The sequence below is a fragment of the Prosopis cineraria genome, unplaced genomic scaffold (genome assembly GCF_029017545.1).
Source record: "Prosopis cineraria cultivar Desert tree isolate PC_DT_omini unplaced genomic scaffold, ASM2901754v1 PC3, whole genome shotgun sequence".
Classification (NCBI taxonomy): Eukaryota; Viridiplantae; Streptophyta; class Magnoliopsida; order Fabales; family Fabaceae; genus Prosopis; species Prosopis cineraria.
In genome coordinates this window covers 21,232,646-21,238,645 of record NW_026555334.1, presented here as the reverse complement: position 1 = coordinate 21,238,645, position 6,000 = coordinate 21,232,646, and positions in this window count along the sequence as shown.

The following is a 6,000-nucleotide window of genomic DNA, read 5'->3' as shown; positions in this document are numbered from 1 at the left end:
TTTCAACTAATCTTATCTTTTTATATTTGACCCTATTAAATACCTTATAATAAATATAAAGTAATTATTAATATGGGCACTTTTGAAAAAAAAAGGCAATGATTACACTACGAAAGATTAAAAATACTTTATATTTTTTAACATCCAACTCTTTAAAAAATGCCTTACATTTTTTTAACGAAAGGAGTACATTTATATAACTAAAAATTTAAGATATAAGTAAAAAAAGTTAAAAAAACATATACATTAATTTTTTGAATTAGAATTATTTTTAAACAACATTTATATTTAAAGAATGAGTAATTTGGTTAAATAAATGTTACTTAATGGTTAACTAATAGTTGAATATATGGAAATGAAATTTTAAAAATAAAGGGTGTTTTGTAACTATTTATAATAGGGGAAGTTAATATAGATTTCTAAAATAGAAAGGAGGTACATATGAAATTAAGATAAATTTTCATATTAAAATAAAAAGTTAATCTATCCAAAAGTCACACAAAATTAATTTTAAAAAATAATTTTGTAATAATATTCAAAATGAAGCATTTAAATGTTTTAAAAAACTGAAAGACTTGTCAAAAATAAAATTAAGGACAAAAATAGAATCTACCATGAAGTTAAAAGACAAAAATAAAATATCAAATAAAATTAAGAGTTCAAATTGCAACTGAATTATGTCAAAATAATAATAATAATTAGATTAAACAAATCATAAGCACATTTAACTTATTTTATTTGAGAATGATTATTTTAGTTTGGAAAAGAAATTGACATACTCCCTCCGTTCAAAAATATAAAGCACTTTTAATTGAATCTCACTTTAATAAAGTAGTTATTTATTTTCAAACTAACCCTATATTTTCATATTTACTCATATTTAATAGAGTGTTTTGCCCTAAAATAAATATAAAGTAATTTATTCAATAAAAGCACTTTAAAAAAATAATAATTATATTTTAAAAATTTAAAAATGTCTTATATTTTTAAATATTTAATTATTTAAAAAATATTTTGTATTTTTAAATTGAGAGAGTATGATTTATTGACATGAACCCTATTCATGTCTTCAGGTGGGTCTCATCAAATGTTTATACTGATACCCATGCCTAATTTTTGGGACCGAAATTACTAAGATGCCCTTGTTTCGTGTGGTACAAATCAGCATGAAACTTGCCGCGTTGACTTTGTATCACATTCAGGGCTATGAATAGAAAGTTGATAATAACCCTTTTACATTCTCTCATGTGCAACTAATTTTTTCGATAAATAAGGTGGAATGATAGATGTACTTGAGAATTTTTTTCAACAAAATATTTTAGTTTTAATTTAACTTAGAAATATAAAATATAACAATTATAATAAGTCACTATTCATAAACTATTAATAGTATAAGTTACCTCGAATTTTATACAATACATAAAAATACGTCATCAAGCGTAAAAATTAAACTTCAATGTTTTGAACCTAGATAATGTTGTAAGTATTTTTAGAAGAAAACTAAAATAGATAATTTTGAACCGGCAATGAAAAAGAAAGAAAATCCTTGCAAGGGGGTGTTTGATCAACATTGTAACATTAGTTTTAAGAACTTTCAAAATTTTGATTCTAATATATATTTTCAAGTTCAAGGGGCATCATCTGCCATTGGCTGCTTTATTTCTTTATTTCTTATTAGTACCGAATTAAACATTACTCCATCCCCCAAAATTTTGCATTTTTTAAGAGGTTGGATATTTAAAAATGTAAGGTATTTGTAATCTTTTAAGATATAATCATTGTCTTTTTTAAAAAATATTTATATTAAATAAATCACTTTATATTTATTTTAGAATCAAACACCTTATTAAATAGAGGTAAATATGAAAAGATATGGTTAGTTTAAAAATAAGTAACTACTTTATTGAGGGTGAAATTTGGTTAAAAATGCTTTATATTTTTTAACAAAAGAAGTATAATATATTATACTGCTTTCAAAAGATTTGTTTAAGTTTCAATGAAAACCATCTTATTTCAAAAAATATAATTAAATATTTGTAAATTTTATCCACAATATTGGAGAAATCTCTCTTAGATGATTTTCTATGATATAAACAAAGAATTTAACATTTTACATAAATATTATGGGAGGAAGATTATTCCCTTCTGCTCCCTTTTCTTTTCTAATCATTCGATTAAAGATTGGGATGATTTAGGTATAATTTGATCTCTTCTAAGATTATGATAAAAGTATTAAATTAAAAAAATATAATAAGAAAATTTAAATTGCTAAAATTTTATTTAAACAATCTAAAACTGTAGCAAAAAATATTTATAAAGGTTCAAATCTAACCTGTCCAAAATATTAATCTTGTGATTAATTAGAAAAAGAAGATGGGAGTTAAGGGAAACGGAAGGGAAGATGAGATAATTCTCTTCCAAAATATACCTCCTACTAGATCTCAAAAAAAAAAAAAAACTAAAGGACTTTTGTAGATATAGCTCGTATTATAAGACCAAACCGAATAAATAATTTAACATTTATTATATTTTATATTAGAGCTGATTTATTATATTTGTCAATGATATACCGTTGTAGATTAATAATAAATTCTTTATATATTAATGATAAATTTTTTATAAATCAATGTGAATTAGTCATACTTTTTAATTTTTAAAAATTTAATCTATATTTTTGGGGTAAAAGATATTTTTTTTGGCTAGTAAGCCAATTTATCCAAAGACTAATCTATCTCATGTTACAAAAAAATTGAACACATTCACATTGGGTGTGATCCGTGTTTTTTTTAAAACAATTTTGAAGAGTATACCTTTATTCTTGATATAATGTAAGGATTATTTATTCTTAAAAAACAAATTTTATTAGAATTGAGGTCACCGGGAGCAGGGTGATGAACTGGGTGATAATAAATTTTTGAAATTTAAAATTCTAAAATTTAATGTAATTGTAAACAGATATAAGACAGAATATATCACCACATATGTGCAAAAGAGAAGGATGATCACAAAAAAAGAAAAAAATAGAGAGAGAAGGAAGATCACACTTAGTAGCTTATACTTGCTTGGTTTAATCCATGTTACCTATATTCAATTCCTAAGCAACTTATAAAAGTTTCTCTATCTTCTCCAAGATTTAATGGACTCTTAGCGGCGCACTACAGCTCTACCAAAAAATTAGTTTCGTGATGGATTTTGACCTCGACTGGGGACAATTTTCGTTAGAAACAATGTTTGCGATGAAATTTACAAATTTTCCTTATATATCAAAGCAAAGCATAATTTTTTACTTTCTATTTTTTTTTATATTTTAACTTTAAATTACATTCTCAACTTTATTATTTATGAATCAATGTAAACATCATATTCAAAATAAAAATATTCAAATTTAATTATAAGACAATACTAGAGCATATGCATTTGTAAGTAACGCTAATTAAATTTCATTTCAAATTGTCTTGACGCCTATAATGAAGAGTAAGTTGTTTTAAATAAAAAAAAGGAAATTACATATATAAAATTACCTAAAAGATCATTATTTAAGTAACATCATTATATGCAGTTAACTCTCTAATAAAAAATTGAGATAGGAAGGGCTAGAAATTTTATTAGGTTATGTTTGGATTGATGAATTTAAACTAAGAATTTAAATTTGGAATCTTACATTTGAAATTCATAAATTTTAAGTTCTTTATTTGGATGATATAAAAAATTTTAAATTATAATATTAAAAATTCTTTTTTTGAGCTTAAGTAGAATTTCAAATTTTAAATTATATATTTGAATTTTAAAAAAACCTTGAATGACATTGGCAGTCTATTCCTAGGGTGACTCGAATGGCCGACTTTCATCGGGACCAAACCATCGGCATGGACCAAGATAGGAGTAGATAGCCATTATTGATTGATACTAGATTGCCACCTAAGATTAGGATCGGAATGCTGGCTCCCACCACGATAAGACCGACGACTTCAATGAAGAGCAGACTAATGACTTCGATCGAGACTAAACCTTTGACGGTTTGATCCTAGTAGTAGGCAGCTGTTCGATCCCTATTGGCATCGGCGGTTTGATCCGGGTGGCAATCGATTGTTTGATCCTAGTTGTCACCAGTGGTCTGGTCCCAGTCAACAATAGTGATCGCAATCCAATCTTGTTCAATAGCTACAGCTTAGTCCTATTATTGCCAGTAGGCCAATCAAATTACAAAAGAGATTGAGGTAGGATTTAAAATAATAGAGATTTAGAAAGAATTTTAAAAAAGATTGAGGTAGAACTTGAATTTAGATTTGAGTCAAATCTAAATTCATACATTTTTTATTATCCAAAATAATTTAAATCTAAATCTAAATTCATATGCATCTAAACATAACATTAATGCTATGTTTGGATACATATGGATTTGGATTTGAGCCAAATCTATTGTTTGGAAAATTAAATATGTACGAATTTGGATTTGACCCAAATCTAAGTCTAAGTTCTACCTCAATCTTTTTTGTAATTTGAAATCCTTTCTAAACCCCTATTATTTCAAATGCTAACTCAATCTCTTTTATAATTTGACCTAAATTCATGAAAGCTCGATTGACCCGCTAACAGTAATTGGATTGGACTATCGAAGTTGACAAAAACAAACCGCCACCATTGACATGGATTGGATGACCAACTTTAAACGGGATTGAACCGATGGTGACCATGGGGATCGGACCTATGGTGACCACTAGGATTAGACCTATAGCTTCTATCAAGATCGAACAAATGGCCACTACTAGGACCAGATGGCCAACTTCTATTGAGACTAGACCGATGATGACAATGGGGAACAAAAAGCTGACTTCCACATAGACTGGATTGATAACAACAACCAAGATCGAACTAACTATGACAACAGGGACCTGACGGCCAACTTCTACTGGGTTCGGTCTCGATGGAAGTTGGCTATCCGATCCTAATGGAAGTCGATTATCTAGTCTTAGTGGTTGCCAGTCCTAATGGTCACCGTCAGTCCTGTCTCGGTGGTTGCTGCTGTCTAATCCCATTGGAAGTCAACCGTTTGGCCTCAATGGTCATTGTTTTTCTAGTCCCTATGGAAATCTGATGTCCAATCCCCGTCATGGTAGTCGATTTAGTCTCGATGGAAGTTGGCCATTAGGCCCCCATCGTCATTGGTGCTATAGTTCTAGTTGGTTTTGACTATTTGATCCTAGTGAAAGTTGGCCATTCGGACTGTTGATTTTAGCCAATCTTTCAAGTTCCTTTTAAATTCAAATATAAAATTTGAAATTTTACTTTAAATCCAATCAAAGAATTTTAATATTATAATTTAAAATTTTATATATCATTCAAATAAAGAATTTAAAATTTGTAAATTTCAAATGATTCGAAATTCATAGATTTTAAATTCAAATTCCTAACTTAAATCCACCCATTCAAATGCAACCTAAAGTATTTTAAGTTTGGGTTGGACTTTAATTGAGGTAAAAATTTAAAAAAACACAAATAATCTAATATTAATGATAAAAAACATATTTAAAAATATAAAAAGTATGGTTCAAGTTTGGTTAAATTTCAAAGAAAGAAAACCAAAACCTAATCGAAACCATTCAATTTTCAAATTTATAAAATCAAACGAAGCTTTATTAATGATTGATTTTATTTAGAGCCTGTTTGGGTAAGGAGCAATTGGCATTTTGAAAGCATTTCTTAGCTTTTCAAATGTTAAAAGTTATTTATAATTTTTTTAATGGGGCAAAATGACTTTTGAAATGTGGATTGAGAAATAGTTTAAAAGTGAATTTCCAAAAGCAAATGAGAATTGGATTTGAAATGCCCAATGCAAGTTGGAGAATTTGATGAGGGGACCTATTTTTATAAATGACCATGCTAACTTTATTTTTTTTCTCTCTTCTAATTTTGCAAATGGATTTCCATAATTTTTGTAATTGGATTTCATAATTTTGTAAATGACTGTGCTAGGTATTTTTTATTCTTATTATATAACTT